Consider the following 27,874-nt stretch of genomic DNA (forward strand, 5'->3'; position numbering starts at 1 on the left):
GACGTCTACAATTACTTTATTATGTTCGCATAATGTCCCCTTTGCCTCTTAAATATTCAGTAATGACTGCCTGTGTCTCCTGTGAATGCTTTCGAGGTTGGTTGGTTGTCTTGTTTTCCCGGGTTTTGGGTGCAAAATGAGGGAGGGAGTGAGTTCCACCCCCGACTGGGGATCGTGTACCACCAAGTGGGCATGCGCAGGACTCTGAGGCAATTCATATGCAGGACTCAGCGGGTAGTGACTGGATTTCTAAGCCGGAGATGACCATTAAATTCCAACTGCTGCACTACCACACAAGCATACATAAACAGACATCTTCGGAAAACAATGGAACAAAAAATTGAGGTTTTAGGCAGTCTCAGCTAGATCCTCTCCGTTACGGGGAGACCACAGAGAACTCTTTGCAAGTTCTGCATTAAACCTAATAGAACACAAACTATTTTTCACGTTTGAGAATTAGTATGTATGTCATTGCGCTCAAACCAAGGCAATAATAGTTCTAATGAAAAGAAAATGCTATCTAATCTAAGTTGCATTTCAAATACTCCAGATTTATCACAAAAATTATATCCTAAAGTAATTATAGATAAGAAGCCAATAACAAAGTATTTCATCTGGTTGGCACATAGAATACACTGCAAATAGTACAAAGTTATTTGTTTCAAAAATAATAAATGAAAGAATAAATAAAGTCTTACTATAAGGAAAAATTCTTCACAATCCTTCCACCAAACCCTTATCACTATAGATGGCACTTATTTTTAGAAGAAAGAAATCACACAGGTTAGTGTTATTTTTCTTGGATTGGAAGAAAATTTAGCAGACCCTTAATGTTCCAAGCTGTTAACTTTGATTTCATATGTCGATGAATATAATCCATAACCAATTTATAAATGAAAATTTGGGTGAGTTTATTCTGAGCTAAAATGTGAGGACCATGGCCCGGGGCCTTTCTTCCCGAAGGAAGAAAGGACACCAAAGAAGTGAGGTATACAGAGTGGTTATATACCCCCAAACAGGATGTTTCACATATGATTGAAACATCCCTTTTACAATAGTCGCAAGACTGCTCTGTCAGCACAGCGATTGATGGACACAGCAGGTAGGTCTGCTGTCTCAGTGAACACAGCAGGGTGGCAGTTCTGTTGTCTCGAGCTGGGTGGTCACAGGTGAGCTGGGTGGTCAAAGGTGAGGGCAGCAATCAGTTCCTAGCCTAAGCAAAGATGCTTATCCTTAACAAAATGCCAATGTAGGGGGAAGCTGCACCTTTATCTTAAGGCCATTTGTTCTTGCCATAGTAAATGTTTAAAGCAGATATACAATGCTCAATGGCCACAATCAGGCCCTTTTGGAAAAAACAAAGTCAGGCTGCATTAGGTTTACACCAAGTGGCTTCCTCATATACTCAAATATATACTATTGCTTGCCATTTCTATTTGTCACATATACTAAAATCTGAAACTCCTATCACTAGGAAAGCATTTGATTGTAAAACACTTGTGGGTTAGATTGAATTTAGTTAACTTCTTCCCAATTTTCTTTTCTTTGATAGTGAAGTCAGTAACCTCTTGTCTACAGATATACCAAGAAGCTGGCACTTCCCGGCATTTTGGAACTGGGAATTTAACAAAACAAATAAAAAGGCTATAGGTTTCTAATGCATAGATTTCTTAAATTAGTTTTCATTCATTTCTCCACTTTATTTAGCAAGTCAAAGCACAATAATAAACAGGCTATCATCAAATCACAATGCCTTACTGTTGGCAAGTACCCAGTGCAGGGCTGGTTTGTATTTTTTTCTTTTCTTTTCTTTTCTTTTCTTTTCTTTCCTTTTCTTTTCTTTTCCTTTCCTTTAGGGAGCAGTTTGCTTGTTCCTCATAAAAATACACCTTTGTAGCATGTCCAGCTCTGGGGATTCAGGTATTTGCAATAGTCATTTATGATTATAAGTTTGAAAAGAGTTTCAGAGACTTTCTGTGCTCTTGACTTACTAGTTTTCTATTAAAACTTTACTTTTGATGTGTAAAGCATTCCTTATATCTTATAAATCACCTCCTAAAATCTGTTTAATTTATTTAATCAGCGATTAGTATTCCAAGTTGGAGGTAAGGACAGAGAGACAGTGGGGACAAGCATTCATGGAGCACTTTCTATCATGCCTGGCCGAGGGCAGAGGTTTGGGTCCTGGTAGATGCCCAAAGCTCAGTTGTTTTCGGCCAATTAACTTTTTATTGCATTAAATCCTTCCTTTTAAATGGTAAATATTGATATTGACAGGTAATCTGTAGAAAAAGATTATTTTAAAAGAAGTGTATCCATATCTAATCATTCCCTTAGTAAAATTATTTTTGAATATTTATTTACTTAAAGTTTTTAAACGTTGTAAGAGGTATAAAAATGAAATGGTATGTAAGAATTTTGAGGAACTATAAAAAATATTTAAAGAATGGCTAAACTAAAGTGAAACTAGTCACAAGAAGAACAGAGAAATTTAAAAAAATGGGGGAGGAAGATATTGAGAAAAAGAGAGAAATATTGTAGGAAGAGCAGATGCGAAAAATCACGTTTTCCGCTGCTCCTTTGAGCACTATCACAGCTGCTACTCTATACTTACGTATGAGATGATTTTTATAATTTTATTAATGTCCGTCTTTTCTATCAGACTGTAAGTTTCATTAATGTAGGGACCATGTCAGTTTTTACTTGCTATTTTGTATCCCAAGCCTAGCACTGTTGTCCGCATGTGATAATTCTTCAATATAAGGTTTTTAGAGCCATGACAGAGAAGCACCACAATGCTCAATATTTGAGGCAATTGTAAAATACAGATAGAAGAAAGACATTAAGATTTCAAAGGACGAAATTGCCTGAATGGGTATTTATTTCTCTTCTTTGTATCTGAAGGATAACTTTGCTGGATACGGTTTTCTTGGCTGAATGTTTTCATCTTTCAATACTTTGAATGGTTCATTCTACTCTGTCCTGGCCTGTAGAGTTTTTGCTGAGAAATCTGCTGAAAGCCTAATGGGGGTTCAAAGGTAGGTTATTGTTTTTTAACCCCCTAGCTGCCTTTAATATTATTTCTTTGTCATTAATTTTGACAGTTTTATTATCATGTGCCTTGGAGAAAGTCTTTTTACGTTGAGGTATTTGGGTGTTTTATTAGCTTCATGGATTTGTAAGTCTGGTTCTTTCCCAAAGTTTTGGAAGTTACCAGCTATTATTTCTTTATGTAAGCTCTCTGCTCCCTCTCTCTCTCTTCCCCTTCTGGGATATCCGTTATCTTTATGCTGCCCTTTCTAATGGAGTCAGATAATTCTCATAGGATTTCTACATTTTTAAAAAATCTTAGCTCTCTCTCCTCTTCTATCTGTATTGTTTCTAGATTTCTATCTTTGAGCTTACTAATTCTGTCTTCCATATTGTCTGCACTATTTCCAGTGTTTTCTAACGCATTCTTCTTCTCATTTATTGAGCTCTTCATCTCCAGAATTTCTGTTTCTTTTTTAGAGTTTCAATCTCTTTGGTAAAGTATTTCTTCTGTTCATGAATTTTATTCCTCTGCTCATTGAAGTGTCTGTCTGAGTTTTCTTGTAGCTCCCTGAATTCCTTCATGACTGCTATTTTGAATTCTTTATCAGTTAGATCACAATCTTCCATAACGTTATGTTTGCATTCTGGAGAATTGGTATTTTTTGTATGCGTTGTCATGTTCCTGTAGCTTTCCATGGTGCTTGATGATTCCTCTGCTGGTGAATTTGTCAAAGTGAACACTTTTCTTGTTTAGGTATAGCTTTCTTTGTTTTGATTCTGACTGTTGAACCAATTGGTGAATAGAGGCCTTTCTTTTGTTTGTTTGAACCAGTTAGTGAATAGAGGAGTGCTATAGCACCCATTGTTGATTTCTCTTACCTGAGCTGCCTCTGGCTATATTTGCGAATTGGCACTTTGCACCCTCCACCATCTCTGTTAGGGGTGTCACCAGTACCCCAGTGATTGTTGCTTGTACCTCAGAAAGTCACTGACTCCTTACTGTTGCCAGTGTTGCTGGAGTCACTAGCTTTGCCACCACAGGCACAGAGATGGTGGACACTCCTGCCATGTCTGGCATCAGCTGGGTTGCAAGCATTGCAGTCATAGTTGGGTGAGGGGGGTAGGAGGATGGAGATGGATTCGGGTACTTGGGGCACTGGCTTCACTGTTGTCTGATTCCTTGTGGCCACAGGCATTGCTGGGGTCAGGAGCCTGGAGTCATGTGTACGTCTCCATTACTGCTGCCAGTTTCTCTGGGGCTGAGGCCACTGGCTTAGCTGCTGCAGCAGGGGCTTAGGATCATGAGCATTGCCTTTGCTGTTCCCCCAGTTCACTTTCTCTATGTGCTCCAATCGACCCACCTTCATTTGTAGTAATATGTGGACTTCTCTGGCATCCTGGTGTGTGGGGCAATGTTGCCTTTATTGAGTTATGGATGTTTTGCTCATTGTAGATTGAAGGAGAGAGACCAAAGGAGCATCTCATGATGCTATGATGATGATGCCATTCTCTAAATGTACTTTTTATCTATTGTCTTTTCTTCCTTGAGGACAAACAGATCTTCATTTTGGTACTCTCACAATATCTACGCAATTGTCTTATACATAATAGGTCTCAATTAATATTTTTTAAATTAATGACCTGTTAAATGGAAACTTTACCGGTGTGTGAGAGAAACCAAGTCCATACTGTCATTTTCTCAATCCATCAGAACATGCGTTAGTCTCTTAACTTTTCTCCTTTATTTAAAGTCTATCATTTGTGAATTAAGAATTTGAATTTTAAACACTTTCATGATTACTTAGAAAGTTATATGGAATCTTTTTAACCAATTAAACGGCAATAAGACAATCTTCTTTGTAACATGAAAAAAAGTTACATATCAAACAATATTCACACAATGAATGGATCATTGATGAGATATTTTAAAGTCATGAAAAATTTGCTGTAGAAATATCTTTAATGGTGTAGAAATTATCTAAAACATATTTTAAGGATGAACTGATTTTCCAATAGTATGCATGATATAATCCAAATTTTTTAAAGAAAAACATATGATTGAAATATATAGAAAAGCATGCATCAAAAAACACATAGATTCTAAACGTTAGATTACGTGTAATGTCTGTTTTCTTATTCTGTGTCTTTAAAATTTTCTACAGTGATCAAATACTACTATTGGTAATTAAAAATTACTAATTGCTATTTAAAATATAATTTGTTTTCACTTTAGTTTGAAAAGTCCTTCTCACACATGGGACACAGCCCAATACCTGGAGACTGTCTTTTGCTATTTAAGTGATTCATTCTGTGCATAGGAAATATTACCTGTCTCTCTTCAGCCACTATTGGATGTAGTTTTTCTATAGATATTTTTTAGTTTAGTTGGTTTATATTATTATTCCAGTCTTCCTTATCCTAGTTGTTTTGTTAGTTATTGAAATCATGATATTGATATCTTTAATTATTAATATTGAATGGATTATTTTTCCTTTCAATTTTTTCAGTGTTTATGCATTTTGGGGCTCTGTTGTTAGGTGCATATATTTTATAGTTGATATATTTTCTTAGTGGGTTGATCCCTTCATCATTAGGGAAAGAATGTTGCTCCCACTTCACACGTGAGGAAACTAAATCTCAGAAAGTCTAAGTAATTTGCCAAAGCTGCAATTCCAATTTAGATGTTTAGGTTACCAAGTCGGTGTTCTTTGCACTTCTCCATGTCTTCCAATAAGAAATCCTACATTCACTTATCACACTTCACTATGCAAACCATTAATTGCATATACCAAATCCAATGGCCATAAATCATTCTATGTGACTTTTGACTTTGAGAATTACTGATATATTTAGACCTTTGTTTTCTAAAAACTTGGGAGCATAACAAGAAAATATTCACTCTGGAAATAATACATTGCATCACAAAATTAAATTTTATTCTTATGTCATCTACACTGTTTCCGTATATTTCACTTAAAAAAACAAGGGATAGCCTCAACAAGTTATAAATGACAAAAGGAATCTGGCTTTACAGATGAGAAATGAGACATGAACTAAGTTGAAAAATGAAACAAAAAAAGGAGAGAAACATTTTCACTTGAAATGAATATACTTTTTAAATCCTGAATTAGAATTATATGATATAAATTTACTTCCTAAGAGTTTTTTTGCATCAATCTCTTTTGTAACAAAAGATATCTGATGTGATTAAGTACATAGTTATTTCTATATTTAACTGTGCTTTTTTTCCCCTTATAATTCAAGAGACTTGTTACTCCATTTTATGGGTATATTTAAAAACCGCTTCAGTTAGCACTTCACCTCATTGAATTGTTTGAGGTTGATTAATTAAAATGTCCTTGAGATATGGGGTCTGTAAATGGTAATGTCATATAACGTTCACTAGAGCAGTCCTATTGCGGATAACCCAGTCGAAGTAATTTCTGTAGACAAGTGTCTTGCTCACATGTATGGAACTCTCTCTACCTACTTAGGCAGCTTTTCTATAATTTAGTTTTATGACTTTCAGTTTCAATTGGATTTTATAGGCTTAATGGCTTGGGAAATGATTATGGGTAACAATAATTCAGAATTGACCTTTCAGAGTTATCTCCTTTTTGATTGGTTTAGCTAGCAATGCCTCTAATTGAATTTGTCAGCAACAAAAATATGTGCACTCCCAGCTGCTGACTTACATTTTATAATCATTGTTATTATGTTAGATAAATATTTAAGTAGTTAAGAAAACCATGGCACTAGAACAAAGTCATCCACAGTAACACAAAGTCAATGTGTCTATGTGAAAATATTTCATGCTCAAATTAATCACGCTTCTTTGTGTTAGAAACCCTTTGGGAACTATTAAAAATGAAATTGCAATTAACTGACAGCTGAGTACTGAGGTTGCATAGGACATAGTAGAAATATAAAGGCAATTAGATTTTTTTATATGGATACTAAAGAAGTAGAAGTCAATCCAGCTGCAACTGAAATGAGGATCACTGTGAGATGTAATTTCTGTGCACGCAAAGCAGTTAATACAATGCCAGGCACTTTACAAACACTGTGCCTTTTAATACCCACAAACTTCTATGAGGTACATACTACTATTATATATTTGAGTCCATTTTATAGATAAGAAACTGAGGCAGCGAAAGGTTAGGATATTGCTTAAGTACCTTGACACTGCCATTAAGTAGTAGAGGAAAGCATTTTTTTTCCCCTTAGATATTTGATTCTGCAGCCCAGATATCTTAATCACATGTCACACTAGAACAAAACGGTTATTCCACTAATTGTAAGCTTTTTGCCTCTCTTCTCTTTTCCACCAATATTAAGTAATATAAGTTTTCAGAAGAGGGAAGTTTCTGGAAGGAAAAGAAAAGTTCCACAGAGGAATTGGTAAAGAGCTTGCTGTAGTGGGAAGATACATGATTTGGATAGGCAGATGAAGAAATTAAGAGCATTCTAAATAAGGAAGAGATTATGGTGATGGAAAATTTGGAGGAAAGACTAAGCTTTCATGTTTCTGAGAGATTGAGGAGACTGAAATTAGGGAAGTTTGTAGGGAGATATAGGAGATAAAGCTGGAGAGACAAGGCAAGCCCAGTGCATAAAATGCCTTGAAAAGCTAGGCAGAATATATTAGCTTTGACTTGGGAAAATACAGATTTCTGAGACCAGTTAGTATCAATAGGATAAATTAATGGAAGGGAAAGATTGCATTCAGATTTCAATAAAGTTATTTAACCTTTTTTAAATTTCAATTTTCCTCATCTGCAAAATGGTGAAAATAATATGTATCTCAAAGGACTACTGTGAGCGTTAAATGAAATAATGTATAAAGCACATAGTGGAGTGTCTGAGACACTAAGTGATTTATAAGAGGTGTCTGCTAAAATTATTACTTTAATAGTAGGAATAATAGAAGAAAAAGAGGAGGAAGAGGAAGAGTGGAGTAGTGGGAGGGGGGAGCTCAACAGTGGCCAACTGCAGCTGCCATTATCACAGAATCTTGTAAAATTTACCTTCTCTGGTGGGACTTAGGAACTGACTTGGCTTTATAATGTAAGATATTACAAGGTTCTTTCAAAACATTTCATCCCCAGGGGCCGACCCCGTGGCTGAGTGGTTAAGTTCACGAGCTCCGCTGCAGACGGCCCAGAGTTTCATCGGTTTGAATCCTGGGCGAGAACATGGCACCACTCATCGAGCCACGCTGAGGTAGCATCCCACATACCACAACTAGAAGGACCCACAACTAAGAATACACAACTATGTACCTGGGGTCTTTGGGGAGAAAAAGGAAAAAAGATAAAATCTTTAACAAAAACATTTCATCCCCAGGTTGTTCCTAAGCAAAATTTAGAAGTCCTGCTATCCTGCTCTCAAGATTTCATACTGTGTGTGTCTCATATACCTCTCTAATTGCCTGTTGACTGGTATTGTCCCCTCTACATGGCATTCACTTGAATCTGCCTCTCCTGAGTGAGGCACCAGTCTGCAGTCACCTCCATCCACCTGTGTCTGTCCTTGTCCCTCAGAACCTTGTTACATACTTGCTATCAACTTGAATTAAGGGATACGTAGTTGATAAAGTCTTAGTGTAATCTGCCAAAATGTGGATGCAATTTTGGATGCTTTATAGATAAACACTTTATGTTATAATTATTTTCTTCATTTCAACAAGAATTAGAAAAATGGTTATTTTTAAGTGTGTTAAGGATATTGAAGTTTCTTTTAAACACATTTATTTATACTAATCCATTTAGAATAATGAGTTATAACCATTTGAATAAAACAGAAATCTGTATATCTAAATAGATATGGATAGATGATAGATAGATCACAGATAGATAGATGGATAGTTAGATAGGAGGGTTTTTCCTCAGTAGAATTTCAAGTAATAAGCATAGAGGAAATAATGGAGTTTTAAAATCATCAGTGGAGGCTACAAGCAGTGGATGAAAATTTGAGAAAGAACAGGATATTTACAAAGTCTCAAAGAATCTTTCTATAAAATACTCATTAATTATGAAAAGAAAATTGTAAGTTTTAAATGGAGAAAACTGTAGACTGTTTCTAGCTTGGTTTGTTTGTTTCTAGTGCAAATATTGCTGTTAGGAATGTTATTGGAAATGACTTTCTCTTGCACATTTATAAGTATTTCTTTAGGATATATTCCTAGAAGTGGAAATTTTGTGTCATGGGTTACGTACATCTTTAACATAATGAGAAAATACCAAACTATTTCCCAACTGATTGTCCCAATCTACAGTCCCACCAGCAAGGTGGATATAAGTTCCCATTTCTATACATCTTCTTTAACAATTAGTAAGGATGCCATATTTTTTAGTTTTGTCAATCTGGTGGGCACAGAAATATTTCTCATTATGTTTTGATTTGTATTTATCTTATTTATCAAATTCCTGCTCATGACTTTGTCTGTTTTTCTGGTGGCTTGTCTTTTTGCTTATCAATTTTCAGGAGTCTTTGTTGTATGTTGTGTTGTTTGTAAGTTATATGTGCTGAATAAAGTTTTTTGCACCACTTTTTATTTTCTTCGTGGAGTATGGAGGCTTTTTACAAGGAGGTGTTTCTATTTCCATTACTATAAAATTTATCAATCTTTTCCTTCATGGATTGTACTTTATTTTTCAAAATCTTATTTTAGAATCCTACATATCCTAATGATAAAGAGATTTTTCTTTTATTTTCTTCAAAAAGTTTTGAAGCCTTGCTTTAGGTTTAAGTCTTTAATCCATCTAGACTGGATGGTATGAGGTAGGAAGCCAATTTTATTTTTTCCATATGGAAAAAGAATTATCCTAGGTCATTTACTAAATAAACCATCCTTTCTCCACCAACCTGCACCCCTCTCAATTTTTGAAGGTCTAGTGTCTGTTTATGTGAGTCTGTTTCTGGACTCTTCTGTTCCTTGGCCTATTTGTGTAATCCTAAGCCAATGACACATTTTCATGATTGTTATAACTTTTCACTAAGTTTTGATATTTAGGAGAATTAATCTTTCAAGACTGTCTTGCCTGTATATAGATCTACCTATTATAAGTAAATGGCTTGATGAAATTTCTCCAGTTGAATATCCTCATGTTGTAAGCAGCACTGAGAGGAAGACACAGAACATTGGCAGCTCCCCAGAAGCCTCCGCCACAGTACTCTCTAGCTGCTACCATCCACCCAAGTGGAACTACCATCTTGAATCTTAACTGTGTAAGTTAGCTTTACTCTTGTCTTTTTCTGACTTTTTCATTTTAAATAAATTCCATTATCAGGTTGTCAACTCCCCCACATCCCACTCCACATCTCCATAAAAACAGCAAGAAAAAGAAGGAGGAAGAGGAGGAGAAAGAGGAAGAGGAGAAGAAAAAGAAAAGACAGGAGGGAGGAGAGGGGAAGGGAAGATAAAGAGGAAGAGGAGGAGGAGAAAGGAAAAGGAGGAAAGGAAGAAAACAAAGAGAATAAAACTTGTTGGGATTTAAAGATGTAGACTGGGATTCTTTTCCTTCTGGTTCTTTCACGTGGTCCAAAAGATCTTAAGCTGTAGGTCATCAGGTATAGGCGTATATTCTCAGCTTATCTGCCAGCTTCAGAGCTTCTGTATCTTTCTAGATCTATGCCTCCTTATAAATTTCACATTATGTGACTAAAATATCAGACAAAATGTTTATATTTGTAAGCTTTGGAAATGTTTATTATCACAAACACAACTAGTCTGCTAAAATAACTTATTTATGAGTTTCGCTTCCAATATATACATAGGTAATATGCACAATCATTTAGGGGCATTTTTATACAAAAATATTTGGTTTAACAAAAGTTTTTGAAGTATCTAATAAGTTCCTTAAAGGAAGTATTATTTGAATATATTTAACCTGTAAGCCTGGTTTTACTCCTAATCACAGATGTCTCTCAGTAAAATTTTCTAAGGGATAAGATTTAAACTAGAAACTAAAAGGTTGGTGAATTTAAAAAATGAAAGTGTGAAATTTCTGATAGAGTCTGTTTTTCCCTTCAAATTTCTAACCTGTAGGATGGGAAAAACAATAGTACCTTGTTCCTGGTATCATTGTGAGTTAACGCATATAAAGTTTAACGGATATAAGGGGTTTATAACAACATTTGACACAATAATTTTGACTTTATTATATTGAATTCAGCTTCAGATGTTGAATATAAAGACTAAAGTTATAGTCATCTTAATTTTGTCATTTGAAGAAGTTAAAGACTTATTGCTAACAAGAATAAATACTTCCTACTTGGAAAGAGGAACCATTTTATATTCAAATATCAAAAAGAATGCTTACTTTATTTGGACTTTTCTCACTTAAAATGAACCAACAATTTTGGTTAAACACAATACAATCTCCTAATTTAGATGCATATCCATATCGTTTGTTTTCACATTTATTATGCCCCAAGAATATTCTGAGAAATAGATGCTAGTCACTTAATATCGATATGACTGAAGAATCCTATGATTTTCGTCACCCCACCCACTTACGAATCCCTAAATTTATCTGAAAACTTTTTTTTTAAAGATTGGCACCTGAGGTAACAACAGTTACCAATCTTCTTCTTTTTTTTTCTGCTTTTTCTCCCCAAATCCCCCAAGTACATAGTTGTATAATTTAGTTGTGTGTCCTTCTAGCTGTGACATGTGGGATGCCACTTCAGCGTGGCCTGATGCGTGCTGCCATGTCTGTGCCCAGGATCTGAACCAGCGAAAGCCTGGGCTGCCGAAGCAGAGCGCATGGACTTAACCACTTGGCCACAGGGCCTGCCTCTATCTGAAAACTCTTAACCATCCTCTCTATTGCAAGTGTTATCCCTTCTGTGAAGTTTTACTAGACTTACACACATCAGTATGGTTCTTCTAAATTGTAAACCACAGCAATTTGTTTATGCCCCTTAAATCAAAGATTGCTGAGTGTCTACCGGCCACTGGCCTTCCATAAACACGTGTTCCTTCCTGATAGATTGACCTCTCATTATAGAATATGAAAATCTGAGATATTTAATTGTAACTCTGCTTTCCAAATGTAATCAGTGGCACTTGATAGAGTCTGCAGGAAGGTTTCTGAAGAAAGTGTCAGGCATTAGAAAATCAGGCATTCACAGATGGTCATCTTGTGACCTTGAAAGAGTAAACTTGAGAATGAAAGCTTATGGACTCAAGAAGGCAGAGCTACAAGAAGGAATTTTCCTCGATCTTCCATGATGTGTGTGTCACAGAATAAACCAAACCCGGAAATGTGTACTTGCTTAACTTGCTATGTTTGATGATACCCCTATTGTTTAGGGCAATTTTGGGCTCATGTCTCATACTTGTTTCTGATGTGTTGCTCTTATACATAGCATCCTAATCTATTGACCTGTCTAGTACACAATGAATAAGTGTTTGCTGAATGAAAGCAACAGAGAATTACTTCCCCTCTATATCTAGATGCTACCTGACAAGAATATTGCGACCTACTTCAGGAAATAACTGGAAGGGAAATAAGGCCAAGGGCACTTGTCTTGCACAGATTAAAACCACCCTACAAAAGTTTTACACACTGGGTATTTCATTTTAAACTATAGGTAAAATCGTTAAACTAATTTATTGCAGTTTATGTAGATTGGGCATCAGTTCAGATTTACATTGACTAAGTTTTGTTTTAGCCACTAGAATGAATAAAATGCAATAAACTAGACCCAAATGGCCAATTCCCATTTCAGAAATGATTTTTTCCATTAATTGTTTTCCTGTTCTCAATAATTCACTATTATAGAGCAGAAAGCCCGTTGAATTATATAGTTTTAATTAGGTTGTTCCTTTAACATGTTTTATGCCTCAGTATTTTTTTATGCCTGCAAAAAAATCTGATACTGGCTCTACATAAAGCTGTTCTTGTATGCAATTGTGTTTTGCCTCAGAAAATAATATTGTACTAAAAGTGTTTACTCTTTGACCAAATTTTAAAAGCTAAAATAAAATGGAAACAATATTGTTATATATTTATTTATACAAGAAGATCCTCCATTAAAGATTGCTTGCAGATTAAAGGTTTTGTAAAGATTAATCAACAGCAAACAAAGCCTCAACATATTTTTGTAAATCATTAAGTATGTATAGATATATCGCTGTTATGACTAATCCAATTAAGACTAATAATTTTGAATGCAGAGTAGATAATATACATGGTTCCAAAGTTTTCTTCAGAGATCAAAAACCACAGTATTTCCAAAGTTCTTCATCACCTTAAGGATTTTGAATATCTACAGAAGTCAATAATCTACGCATTGGCCCCATTAAAAGGAGGATTCTCAAAAATCTCATCTCTTGGTTTCCATGTAGAACCCAAGCCACACTGCAGCTACATTCCATTCTTCCTACAAACTTGTCCAGTAAAGGCGATTTTGAGGTTTCCACTGGGCAAGGGCCTGAGCCTCTCCAGCTGTGCCATAGACACGTGTGCCTGTGTAACAGGGTATCATACACCTGAAAGCAAAGACTTCTTGCTCATCCTCCGTGGAAACAAATCAATTCTGTACAGAAATTCTACCATGCACTTGAAGAAAGGAGAGCTCCACTTCTTTTCTTTAAGTAAATCAAACTTCTATCTTTTTACCTTCAAATATTTCACAAAACTTCATGTTTATTGCTCTTCTTTCTTGCATTTCCTCCACGTGATTCCTCGTGTATTTTATTATCAGACCTCAAATGGAACACATTTTCTTCTAATAAAGCAGGAGAGTCATTATAGAATTATCTAAAAGCTATATTCTTATTCTGATTAAGTCCTAAGATTGCTTTCTTATTAGCCACTACTGCTCAATTACTACATTTCATTGCAAGTTAGGGCCTAAATAAAAATGCTTAAGAAGTATGTAAGTCCCCAAAAAAATGCTCGAGAAAAAAGAAAGCCCACTTAAGAAAGATAAGACATTCGTTACACTCATGATGGATATACCATTGTTCAGTCTTCAGCAAAAGACTGCTGTTGTATTTTACGCTTCAAAATAATATTGCAAAATAATGGTCAAGAATTGTTTCAAATACACATTTGTTCTTAATGAGACCTTTAATTTGTATGCTCTAATTATTTTTGTTTTAACTAAAAGGTATGTTATTTATTTTCAGTAATGTGTACTTCGTATATTTTTATATTGATGAGAGAACATTCAATTATTTTAAAATGTATTTTCAACTGTTTTGTGAAAGTAACATTTGCATTGTCATTGTCGTGAAATGTACTTGATGAAAGATAAGATAGCAAATATTTTAGTAATATGTAATTAAAGTGATGAGCATTTGTCATAATTGTTTAAAGTATTAATATTTGCATTTAAATAATGCTTTTCAAATTCATTCCAGAGTAAGTTTGGGCAAGATTTTATAGATGTGCAAGATTTTATAGAGAGAGGTTTGTATATTCTAATTGCTTCTGAACCAGGAAGGTCGTTCCCCACCTTAAAAGGAGTTCTATTTGTCATTTATTAAGTTTTATTGCTCAGTGTGAATGCCTGGTACCTTGAGAAAATAGCATCCCTTAGAATATAAACCTTTTATGACTACGAATTCACAACCTTTTTATAGTAATTGCATAATTAACTCTCATAATGTCATACTCTAAAGAAATGATAAAGTGCTGCATTATATTCAGCACTTCCATCAGATGTCCCAATTCACTAGTTCCAACTGTATCATCTCTGATACACCCACTCATTTCCACTTTTCCCCAACTCCTTATAGAAATTTTGACATTTTATGATTATTAAGCAATTTCACCTGAGAATGATAAATGTTAAATATGTGTATTTGAATATAACCATAACACACATTACTTGACCACCAGATTTGAACTGGCTTACTAGAATTTCTTGAGTCAACATTGACGTTGAGAGAATCCATATTTCTTTCAGACTTTCTTTGTGTGTCTAAGAGAGAATTAGAATGGATAGTGGCCGAGCACATTCCAAATAGATGCAAAATTTAGATAGGCTTTAGGTAACTTAAAATTTAGGTAATTTTTAAATCCCTCATCCACACTGAGAAAACAGGGAATTGGATGATATTCGAAGAGGGTTTCCTTGGAGAGAGCTGTGCTATGAGCTTCCCTCACTGACTTTTCAAGAATTTGGGATATAATCTACTAATCTCAAATCCAGAGAGAGTGACTCTGTGGAGACCATTTGGGGGATTAAATACTGTGCTATATTGTGGGCAACATTTCAACCTTTCCACTTTGGAAATATAAAGGATGAGATAAGGCTCCTGACAGAAAGGTGACCAGGAGGGCATAGATAGATCTCAAGAAAGAAAAACTGGAGGGAATACTTGCTGCCTAAGTGCTAAGGAAGATTTAAGCCATGAATTGCAGAAAAGTTCGCTACTTGCATAAAGGATACTGCTGTAAAATATCTGTAAAGATTGGTGGGGTCCTTGAAGAAACCGCAGATGTACCGACAGGAAAAAATTAGCTTTAAATACCTACCAGTCCAGGCCAATATCATTTAACCAAGACCTTTACTGATCCCCGTACCTCTTCTCTCTTACCATGCCCCACAGCGAAGCATTTTGGAAAGCTGGAGGAGGAGGAATTGAGCAAGGTTTGAACAGAGAAAGATAGAAGGTGATCACTCCATTCCTCCTGCACCACTGGCTGCAAATGGCCCACACTGGCAAGCAGGAGAGGTTTCAACATTAATCCATGGGAACGGACATGAACTGACACTGTGCTTTAAAGTTCTGAAGTGATGTAGACATTTTTCATCATAAAGTTATCAGAAAAATCAAGGAGCCTGCCTGTGTTTCTCAAGGGGCAGGGAAATAACTATCCTGACAGTGATTAAAATAGGCAATCATAGACAAAAATAAAGCTGTTTTTGTTTATTTTATCCCACAATCTGTGCTTAAATGTTGGAACAGTATTCACAAGGATAAAGCTTCACAAGGGGGCAGTGTTTTCTCAATACAGCAGCACTGTTAGTTGCAAACATGCAGTCTTAGCTTCTGCCGCCTGCAATATTGTCTACCCTGGCTTTGACAAAACCACTGTGGTGGGTCTGCCTGGATTCCAGGTATATTACACATTTACAAGAACTGTTTCCTCAGAATGAGGAAGTTGTGGTCTCATAAACAAGGAAGACACTTGGTTTAGTGATGCAAATTTTTTAAAAAGACATGAGAAGGATATGAAATTGCAACACACCACAAAACCTACTACAGTGCTTCTCAGGTGACAGAGAAATTGCTCTAATCGATTTTAACATCCCATTAAGGCCAGCCAGCAGACCAGGGAATGTATTGTCTGCAACAATGAAGCATTCCTCGGGAGACTCGGCCTTGGTAGAATAAATAAAAAGGGGTAATTCTTTCTATTAATTCAGTTCACTCTGGCCATCGATAGGAATACAGACTCAGGTTCCAGAAAATCTCACATATGGGGTTGAAAGTCCACTATAACTAAACAGAATTGGAACACAATACGAATTGTCAGTTTTATTACATCATATAACCTAAGGGCAACCAAAATTTCCACTTCCAGTAATAAAAAGAAACTATGGAGCAAAAGGATGAAAACTTTCATTATGATGTTCAAAACAGTTAAGATAAAAGCATAAGTATTAAATTTGGGGGAAGAAAGAGATGGATGGGATACCATCTACTTTAACTTATCAGGGCAGCGGTGATTCCTTAGGTTACAAATATGGCCCAGTAACGTGGAGAGATGTACATATGCATCTGCTAAGTCTATGTACAAGAGTACCAAACTGGATTAACACTCAGGCAAATGCATGTCATATGTTCTATTCAATTTAAAAAAATTAAAGAAAAATATGTATGTTTGATCACTACAAATGGAAGCATCTGGTATGTGTATATATGGTACAGAACTTCTTTTCTCACTGATGTTATCACATAAGGGAATATTTTAAACATTAAACTTTCCAGGGTTATTGGGAAATGATACAATGGTTCTACAAAGATACATGAGCACACATTTATGAGTAGCAATGCTAAAGTATTACTGAAATAAAAGTAAAGAGATTGGAGTTTGTACTAAAAATACAATCCACTAACTGATAAATACTTTGGCATTACCTTTTACTTGGGAACGAATTCTCTCTTTGTCCTTGTTTTAGAATACAGTGATCATTTTGTTTCTTTTTATAGATTTAGTTTCCACCAAAGCATTTCAAGCTGTTTTAAAAATGTATATTATATTTTTTCCCTAGACTTCCTGTAACATTTCCCATTGGTCCAGAGGTAGAAATGACGAGATTTCATGAGTGATATAAATAACAGAAGTGAGAGAGGAATCCAAGATATTTCCCAGGTTTCCTTTTGGGAAACTAGGTAGACGGTACTTCTATTCACAGAATGGGAAAGACAAAAGGAGGTTTGTAGGAAAGCATGGTGAGTCAATTTTAATATATTAGAAGTGGAAGCTAATGTGCTATAAAATAGAGATGCTGATTTTATTCTGTGTAATGAGATCTTAAGAGGACATATTGATTTGAGTTTCACGAGATATAAATAATCTTCGAAGCTACAGAAGCAGATGAGTTCAACCATGAAAGCTATAGACTGAAAAGAGAAGAAACATAAGCAGTTATTGGGCTAATATTAACTCTTGAGAGGGATAGCTGGGAAAAGGGAAGACTTAGAGCAAAGACAAGAGTTAAATGTATTAAGGCTTGGTGATGGGTAAGGGAAGGAAGTCACCATAGGGAATATATCTAATTACGGAAATTCCATCTGAGAAAATCTTGCAAGTCTGAGCAGTGGGTGCCTGTGTCTTGAACACTGCACGTGGATTATTCAATGAAGAGGAAACCCAACCAACTTGTTACGCCTACTCTTTACCTCATCTTCACCCTCGGATTCTATGGTTTGTGATTTTTCACCAGCAACTTTGAGTACAAAGCTGCTTAAATCTTCATCTGTGTTCTGGGAAGGTACCAAATTAATTTTCTTCTTTTTTCTTACTTTTTTATTTTTAACAGCAGACAAGTCAGACAGCTTTATGAAGTGGCTGACTGCTCAGAACACAGAACAGGAAAAATTCAGTCTAAAATGAAACAGCAAAACTCATTGCTCTGCTTTCTTTTTCTTTCTCTAGAGGAAAGTCATAGCCCAAGTATAGTGAACCTAGTGCCAGTTAATAGTAGCTTTTTTAAAAATGACAAGCTGGATTACATGTGCTATGACTTATTGAGGTAGAACTTGATCCCTCAAATATCCTTGAATTTGAATGAATTATCTATCAACTAACTGGCCTGTGAAGAAGGCCATAATCAATAAAAGTCATTTAGGATTCACTGAACTGTGTCAGACAAGTCTCACTTTATTTTTTATTTTTGATAGAGTTTACTAGACTGGTAGATTAAAGGAGGGATGTAGTCACAATATATCTGTATTTCAGCAAGGTATTTGACATGAGATTTTGAAAGATAAGAGATGGAAAACTGCTTCCTGGATAACAGGATATTTAAATGGATTCTTGTCTGTTCAGCAATGGTAGGTTTTTGAGTTGGAAGAGGGCTAAAATAAGTGGGATCAGCAATTACAAAGGCTTTCATATTATAGATTTAATAAAGGCTGGCTTGTCTTGGAGAGTGCTGAATTTGTCATTTGATGTCTCAGCACCTTCCTGCCTGGCTTCAGATTTGAACTGAGGCTTGACTACAGTTGAATGTGAGCTTCTATTGTAAGGGGTAAGGCTGGGGAGCTGGCGATTTATAGCCAATAGCCAAAGGAAGTTATCTGCACACTGTGAATAACAACTCTTACAGCTCAATTGTTGGTTCATACATGCAGAAAAAATTTGGGTTAAATAATTTTTACTATAACCATTTACTCTTCCTTTCTTCTCCTTATAGTATAACATGTAAGTGACCCAAGACTGAGGACCCTATTGAGAAAAAAAGTGGCCAGCTTATGCCTGACTAAGGAATTCTGTCATCCAGTGACCATCAGTGCTGCCAGTCTACATTTGCCGACATATCTACTTGGCAAGACATCTTCGGAGGTATTCCATATGACACGAAGTGTCCTTCCTAACTATGTGGCTCTTTGATTCTCTACAACGATCTCTCTGAATTCTTCTACTCCTTTCCAGAAGTTGAGTATTCAGATAAGATCGCTGGATGCCACTCTAAGCCACCTCAAACTTTTAATCCAGCCAGTACTGTCGACATCAACCACATGCACGTATCCATTTGTGTGTATAAATGTATAACCACACTCACTGACTTGCAGCATGTAGGATATCTATTCAATCTAATGCTTGAAATGAACTTTTTCTTTCAAAGAGTCTTTTAGTGCCCAATACAACTTCTACAAGTTAATAGAAATAGCAGAAAGCAGAGGATTTCTAGAACTGGGGTTCCCAAAGTCCCACTAGAATTATAAATATATATAAATTCTACTACATATATATATATATATATAGTCATTGTACCTTCTAAAATTTTTATTGTATGCATTTCATATTTTTTACTATTATTTGTCTATCTAAAAAGACAGTGGTAAATTTACGTAATTTATAAATAATGTACATATCATTGAGTGCATATTTAACATTTTTAACTGATGGAATGTTTCATCAAAAATGTCTGGAGATCATACCTCCAAAGCACATGAGAGCATAGGAAATACCTCAGAAACTGTATTTTAGAGGAAATGAGAATGTTCAAGTTAACAATTGGTGACCCAAATGAAACATTTATGATATTTTAAGGAATGAGTGTGTGTGTGAGTGTGTGTGTGTGTGTGTCTGAGAGAGAGAGAGAGTTGGACAGTTGCATAGTTGAGGGGAGGATTCTTCAGAAATGTGATACCAGTATACGTTAATCCTATTTAGAGAAAAAAATAAATTGAAGCAAAAAAGGATGTATTTGATTTTATGGCATAAAAATATATAAGAATTGTGGAACTTCAAAATTGCACTTCAATATGCGAAGTAACTATTATATATTACCAAAGCTGATAAAATTTAGTAGTTTTTGTTTGACTGCAGCCTGAGACCTCTTCTTGGATGCTCATTTAACTGTTTCTTGTGGACCATGGTGTCAATGAATAAAACATCTTAAAAATTACCTATAAGCAATACCACTACAATGTTAGACTTTAAAAAGAAATTACAACTTTCAATTCTCCACCTAATTTTAATTTTACATCTATAGATTTTAATAGCACACCTATTACTAGAGCAATTAAATACCACAAAATCCTGATGTTACAAATTTTGTTTGGAAAAAAAATCATTCTCTAATTAGCCAAGCAATGATGTTGACACGTGTTTGATCCTGTTTATTCTCTATTACAATCAAGCCCTAGACTTCATTAAAGTGAACTACAAAAAGAGCAATTAGAGTGAGCGAGACTTACCAATATATAGCCTTCCCCCACAAAATGATTAATGGCTGGAGGTTGGAAAGTATCAAACTCCTCAAGATTTCCCTGAAAGAAAAAAAAAATGGGAATCACATTTTGAATTCACATTTTGGGGCAGTTATATGATGTCAAATCTAAGTCAGTTGATGAGATGGAAAAGGAAAGCAAAAATAATTGATACATTATAGATTAATGCAATTGACTAATTAATGCTAAGAAATAATACCATCAAAAGGGTGCTTTATTATTCCTCGACGTGAGGTATTGTGACCCATAACATTTAAAGAATAAATACAATCCTTAAATTTTTCTCTGATATAAAAGTTTATACTATGAAACATTAATTTGGGGTTGGCCTCGTGGCTGAGGGGTTAAGTTCGCCCGCTCCACTTCGGCTGCCTGGGGTTCCGCTGGTTCGGATCCTGAGCACAGACATGGCACCGCTCATCAAGCCATGATGGGGCAGCATCCCATATGACACAACTAGAAGGACCCACAACTAAGAATACACAACTATGTACCGGGGGGCTTTGGGGAGAAAAAGGAAAAATAAAATCTTTAAAAAACGAAAAAAAAACCTACATTAATTTGTTGATTAACTACAAACCCATTTTCTTTTCTTAAATGATAATTTTACTTTATTAAAACATAATTTGTATTTTATGTATAAGATCTTTAAAACTGTTTTTATTCTTTTGTGTTGCATAAGAAAATGAACCACTCAAATTTTTCTTCTAATATTATACTTCTCGCTATTCAGATAGGTTTTCTCATAGATTCATACAGCATTGTCTGTCAAATTATGCTTATTATCTGTAGAATTCCTGTCCCACATCCAAGGGACTGCTGTACTCTAGGACAGTCAACAACTTTCAAATTAATAGCACAGTACTAAACATCAAATATCTGAAGCTATAATTATAGTAAACAACGTACATCAGAAACTTTTAATGTATCAGGACAGAGAATATGTAAGTTAATAGCTGAATATTTACCAGATGAGCACAACTCAAAGAAAACTCGTATAAATTTAAATATTTCCCTTAAAATCACACATTTAGCAGGAAATTGAATTGGGTGACAAAGATCAGTTGTTCCCATCAACTGCTTAATGATTGATCAGTCATTTGCTGCTGAGGCAAAGAGATATCTGCCAAATTTCTGCCATTTACTGACCATAAAGAAGTGAACATTTAGGGTTCATCTTGATTGTCCACATCTGATCCAATGCCCCCTCCCAAACACCCCCAAGATTTTTACGTTTCTCTCTTCCTAGAATGTTCCCTTGCCACTTATTCAAACATCATTTATTTCTAAATCAAAGTCTAAATGCACTTAATCTATGAAGCCATAATTTCTTTTGCACTCAAAGGCTTGTTTTAGTACCAACACACAGTTTATCATATATTTATCACGCATGTGCCTTCTTTCAACTAAATTTGTAGTTTATTGGAACAGCAATCATGTTCTATACTTCTGTGTGTATTCAGAAATTCAGAGTCCAGCAGAATTCTGATACAAAGCAGGGAAAATATTATATATATGTTTTGATTTCTTAGTTAATTGGAGAATTTTGGTACTACACACTATGTCTGAAATGATCAATGTCAAAATCGCCATCGGTTGACCAAGAAATGACTTTTGGTTTTCAAAGGAAGAAACTGTTATTCTGTCTAATTTGACAATAGTTCTTTCTCAGGACTAATAGAAAACTACTTTGGAACGAATTTCTTCTACATGCCTTTAATGAATATTGTTAAAATGTTGCAAGTTATTACTATAACCTTCTGCTGAACTGCCAAAGAACTTAGTTTCTTTTGAACCGAAGCAAAGTAACATTTATCGAGTAGTCATTACGTGCCAGATGCCTTACACACATTATCTTGGTCTTTTTTTCTTTGCATGATTAAATGCAAACTAATGAAGCAGATACTACTGTTGATTTCCTTTCTTTTCAGATGAGGAACCTGAGGCAAAGAGAATTTGAGTTACGTCCCCAAAGCCTCCTAGTCAGTAAATGGTAGAGCTGGAATTCAAATGCAGGTAGTCTGACTCAGAGGCTTTCGTTCTACTACAATAATATGCTACCTGTGTTTACAAACCACATATGCCAGATAAAGGGGAAGAAAATGCCACAAGGAAGGAATGAGAAAGATATTTCACATATTGTCAAAATGTGGAACTGACTTTTTTTTAAAAGCCCGTAGCAATTCCTAAAGGATTCTAATCTTCATACTCCTTCCCCATTATATGCCAAGCAGCCTTAAATCAATGTTTTCATGTAAATGAGCCAAAAAGTTATAAAACCATTATCTAGATATAGGATTATACCTTGGAGTTTAAAAAGAAAAATTATATTTCTTTCTAGGTATTTACATGGGCACTCATTATCAAACATCTTTTATAATACATTAGAATTTAATTGTGGAATTTAATTTTAAGTAAGATTTAAAATAGCTCTTAAATTTGGTCTTTACTTCTCTGTTCTTGAACATCTTAAACATTCTTATACTACCATTAACAAATATAGCATCTGTAAGAACTGGGTATAATTTTGAGCGTTTAGTGCTACAAACTTCACGTTTTCTAAACCAACTCTTTTCCCTAAACTGTTTTGGAGACTAAAGCAATATTTAATAATGGTAGTATTAAAACTTATGCATGGGAATACTCTTACCCTTTCTTTCTGAAAGCTGATTCACAAGGTTATTATAAGTATTATAGAAAACTTTTTTTTTTTGAGATTGATAGTATGCACTTAACTTTGCAATAGATATCATTGACAGCATCCTCCCTGTTAAAAGGTTAGGAAAAATGAGTCTCGAGCGTGTTGAACCACTGCCCAATGTTACTCAAGTTGTTCTTAGAAGAGGTTGAGGTTTTCCTCTGCTCTTTGAAGCTGGATTTCCTGTTGTTTCTTTTTTTTTATTTCTTTCCTATTGTATTGTTATCATTTTCTGACACTTCCTATTTTGCTTTTGGCTTTCACAGAAAAAGTGAATAACAGACTCTCATATACACATCCAAAAAAGAGCAATTGTGTTGTTTAAAAAAATGCTATTTTTGCTTAAACCTATTACTTAAGTAAGATCTGCTATTATAAATTTAGAAACTCATCATCATTTCTCGTACACACTAATCATTTAAAGAAATTCCATGAGCATCAATGTTACAAATTACATCCTATCCCATGGTCACTGACTTTAATTCTTACAACACTAATGCTGACTATAAATTATGTTATAAACACCAGCAGTTAGGGAGACATGTAATATCGGGGGAAATGAAAAATGTATAAAGTATACCTTCTGCTCTATTACAAAATAAATTATATAAATGAGGGAATTTCTGAGGGTCATGAAAGTACCCAACTTAGGGGAAGAAGTGCAAATATAAAATTGTGTGTGCACTTTTGAAAGATGTTTAGCCTCTTATAATAAAAGAATTCTGTGAAAAGACATTAAACATATATTATCTAATAAAAGACACATATAATGAAAAGATATACATAATGCTTTCATAAAAGATCACAAAATATAATCATGCAAGCAATTGGCCTAAATCCACAAGTAAAACTAAAACTAACTCTATATCTCACTGAGATTCTTTCTTATGTTAAGCTCTATTATTCAGGCTCTACTCTCCTTCCTCCAAACCATGTCTTCAGCATAACTAAGTTCCTGCCTTTGACTCTTCCCTCAGTCTCTTCACTGTTCTTACTTCCCTACCCAGATTGACCCTGGGTCAACCTCTTCATACACCCTCTAACCAGGACGTGTGTCACCTCAGCCTTCCTGCAGTCTCACTATCCTGCTAACTGAAAACTCTAGACCAACCCACAGTCCATTTCCTCCATTCTAAATCTTATGTTGCCCAGCTCCAACAACTTGAATTCTTTATTGATGAAACTCCTAATTAATGGCTTCTTTATTAACGATAATAGTTTACTTTCTGCAAAAAATTGGGTTGGGAAAAGATTAATGAATAAATAGCGGTAAGACAGCATGCTTCTGATGATTAGCTGTAGAGTATTGTCCAAGAACCAGAAAGCCTATATCCTAATTTGTTTCTATTTAAAAGGTAGGAGGATATATGTGTCCATCTAAATCATGGGATGGAATATACTTTCCCACCGATTATTTCAGAGTCTTGCTGGCTTGTAGGTCTAAATTAAGCTTCACTATTAGATATTCATAATTAGCTGCTGGCAGCACATACACTGCTACTCACATTGTACATCTTCCAATAAACCCAGTATTAGATATTTCAAAAACAAATGCTGACTTACTAATTATTTTGATAAGAACCAGGGCAGTTTAGGGTCGACGGTGACATACATTAGCAGCATCTCTGCTTTCTCAGGTCTATTTGCACCCTTTTTCCTTGACACCTGACACACACAAGTGATAGCTGTTGACAGCTTGATGGTGACCAAAGTGTCACCTACCATGCTTCATTCACTGATGTTTCTGACTGATAGGCATGGCTAAACATTCTAAGATTCATTGCTTACTGAATACCAATTTTATCATCACATCTGATGATAGCCCACGATAAAATATGAGTTGACTCTTTAGGTGTCAAATAGCAGCAGAAGCCACATACATGTGTTTAAGAAATTTGACCAGGATTTTACAAACTGCACAAAATATTTTTTGAAATAGGAAACTGATCTAGTCACTTTACACTCAGTGGATGATTTAATCAAGACAAGTTTCACATGGGAACAGACTACCAATATTTGAGAGGGCAACAATCTTCATTTTGTTGGAAAGTGTGTCACTTATCTTACATACGAAAAGATATTTTGCTTTATTAAACTACAATTGCAGTACCGAAAATAATTCCACTGAATGGAACTTGAAAGACAGCTCAAATATCTCATCTTGAAAGAGAAAGAAAAACAAAGCAAATAGACAAAACCCTTCTAAGCTTTGCATTCTATACAGCTATTACTTTTATCCATTCTGCTCTTCTCAGTCATGCCTCTCAAAAAATTGGTTTACCTTCACTAACTCTACTCCCAAACCTCCTCTTCACAGCTTCTACGCCCTCTTAGAGATTCCTGGCACGGACATTGCTATATCTGGAGTTGCCAAAGATCTCTATATTGACAATTCCAATACAGATTAACATTGCAATTATTTTACTTGTCTTAAATAATTTAACATTTGATTCTCTTGACTGCTCTTAGCATCTTAAAACTTCTCTCCTGACTTCCATGGCACTGCTTTCCTCTAGTTTTCTTCCTAGCACTTTGGTTATTTCTTCTTAGCTAATTGGTCATGCGTATGTCATGATATTTTTTCTCAGAACATCATCTTTAACACTTTGCCTTTCTCGTTCTACACCATCTCTCACAACGGCTCATACAAAGCCATGGTTTCAAAAATAACCTATTACTGATAAGTCCCAAATATACAGCCCCCTAACCTTTATATCAAACTTACTGTTGGACATTTATACACCCGGATGTCCCAAAGACGTTCCCAACTCAACTTATGAAAATGTTCAATCACCCTTCTTCCATTAATTTGTTCCTGCATTCTCTCAGTGAACAAGAATAATAGATGACATTTATTCAGCATTTGCTCTGTGCGTGACACTCGTAATATCTTATTTAAGTACTCTACGACCTCATAAGAGAGATATTATCACCATTTTGAAGATGAAGAAACATATACAAGGAGGTAATGTTACCTGCCTTAATTCATACAACGAATAAATATTGGAGCTTGGAGTTGAACAAACTGCCTACATACTTCACTATTACACCTTCAAAGATAGTTGCCCGATTGCAAGTCAGACTCTCTGGAATCAATTGAGATTTCACTTTTATTCACCTCGGAGAACTTAGTCCCTCAGTTTCTGGATTCTGGGTATAAACTATTTACTGCATTCGTTTCCTCCCATCCATCCCTACGGCTCTCACTTTAGATCTTCACTTCTCACCTGGATTATTTTAATAATTATGGCTCTTTACTCCAACTTCTCTGCTGACAAACTTTAATCTCTGGTTTAGGTTTCAAACACATTATTTGGCTGTTGTGTAAGATCAGTCTGTGTAACTGAAAAAAATAAAAAGTATGACTATGAGAAAAGTTGACCTAAATAACACTCTAGTTTTTAATAGGCTATATAAAAATAGCGTATGCATAGGTTTGATGGCTACATAACTCTACCCATTTCCACAGCTCAATTTCCTAAGATAAGGGAGAGAATTTCTAATCATCAACAATGTGATTGAATTCTTGAAAGATTGAAAATCTATAAAAATTATGAGATAAAATCACCATTGTATTTGTACTTTGACAAATTAAAGCTCTCATTTGCATCAACATAAAATAAATACCAAGTTCATGATTTTTGTCTCATGCAAAGCCTAAGACAAGCAAACAGTCCATGTCATAGACAGTTATTTTCAGGATATGCCAAAATAAAGTTATGAGAAAGAAGGTCTTATGAGTTTTGGTGCCAAAATTTAAAGTTTACAAGTCTCTAACGTTTGTATATGTTTATACAGAAATGAAATAGAAGTTGCATTAAAAATTAGGAAGACTTGGGGACATCAGCATCATGACAGTGTGAGACATCACAGAAATCTTTCCCCTCCAATATACAACCAAAAAAAATCCATAATCCAACAGAGGAAACCCAAACACAACACAAAAAGCATTGGAGAGACTCATACAACCATATGAAGGAGGGCAGAGAGACTGGAGCCCCCCTTGGAGGAGGTGAAACAGGGTAAGAGAAATATTTGCTCCCTCCTCTTAAAGACTGCAATCTGGGACCATGTGAGGCCCCTGAGAGGGAAGGGACTGGGGGGGGATGGTCATTTGCAGGAATACCAAGGACTCCTAAGGGCCCTTGCAGCCTAGAGAGAAGCCCTCTACTGGGGCAAAAACTTTTGTGGGAGGTGGCCTTATCAAGCCAACACCCCCAGGAGAGCAGAGGGAGAAAACCCCAAGAACACACAGGAGAAAGTGTCCCTCCACCTACCTGCTTGGCATGCCTCCAACCCCTGGGATCTCAGCTGAAGGCAGAGGGCTCAGAATATGTGGCTCTTGACTCCCACACAGTGGTGATAGTCAGTAACTGCAACCAAATAACTCCAGGACACAAAAGAGCAGAAATCCCTCTAGCAATATCAGACACTATAGTAGATCTCCAGACAAGAAAGAAAATGACAAGTACCCAGAAATCAGTCCTGAAGACCCAGAAATATGTAATCTAAATGACAAAGAATTCAAAACAGCTATCATCAAAAAACTCAATGAGGTAAAAGAGAATGTAGAGAAACAATTCAATGTGTTCAGGAGCTAATTCACAAAAGAGATTAAAACTATAAAGAAGAATCAATCAGAAATATTAGATATGAAAGACAAAATGGAAGAAATAAAAAAATATGGATTCCCTGAACACTCAAGTGGACAC

The 27,874-nt window shown here is 35.4% G+C and overlaps 1 protein-coding gene and 1 long non-coding RNA gene across 46 annotated transcripts in view; one reads left to right on the forward strand and one right to left on the reverse strand.

Moving 5' to 3' along the window:
• Window positions 1–26,798, forward strand: part of LOC139078729 (uncharacterized) — a 37,112-nt gene extending 10,314 nt beyond the window's left edge. Inside the window, exons 2-5 of one of the 2 annotated variants that reach the window (XR_011531759.1) lie at window positions 2,905–3,038; window positions 8,142–8,256; window positions 18,922–19,070; window positions 22,396–26,798. This is a non-coding gene — a long non-coding RNA (uncharacterized lncRNA). Of the gene's footprint in view, window positions 1–2,904; window positions 3,039–8,141; window positions 9,587–18,921; window positions 19,071–22,395 lie in introns of those variants that run through there. The other variant, XR_011531758.1, reaches the window with a different exon arrangement.
• The window catches only part of PTPRD (protein tyrosine phosphatase receptor type D), a 2,079,533-nt gene that overhangs the window by 1,509,095 nt on the left and 542,564 nt on the right, over window positions 1–27,874 (reverse strand). For all 44 annotated transcript variants that reach the window (XM_070590645.1, XM_070590643.1, XM_070590639.1 and 41 more), the window contains one exon: window positions 20,432–20,503. The gene's annotated coding sequence lies outside the window, so the exon portion shown is untranslated. The remainder of the gene's footprint in view (window positions 1–20,431; window positions 20,504–27,874) is intronic.

Source organism: Equus przewalskii, chromosome 22, assembly GCF_037783145.1.
Source record: "Equus przewalskii isolate Varuska chromosome 22, EquPr2, whole genome shotgun sequence".
NCBI classification, from domain to species: Eukaryota; Metazoa; Chordata; class Mammalia; order Perissodactyla; family Equidae; genus Equus; species Equus przewalskii.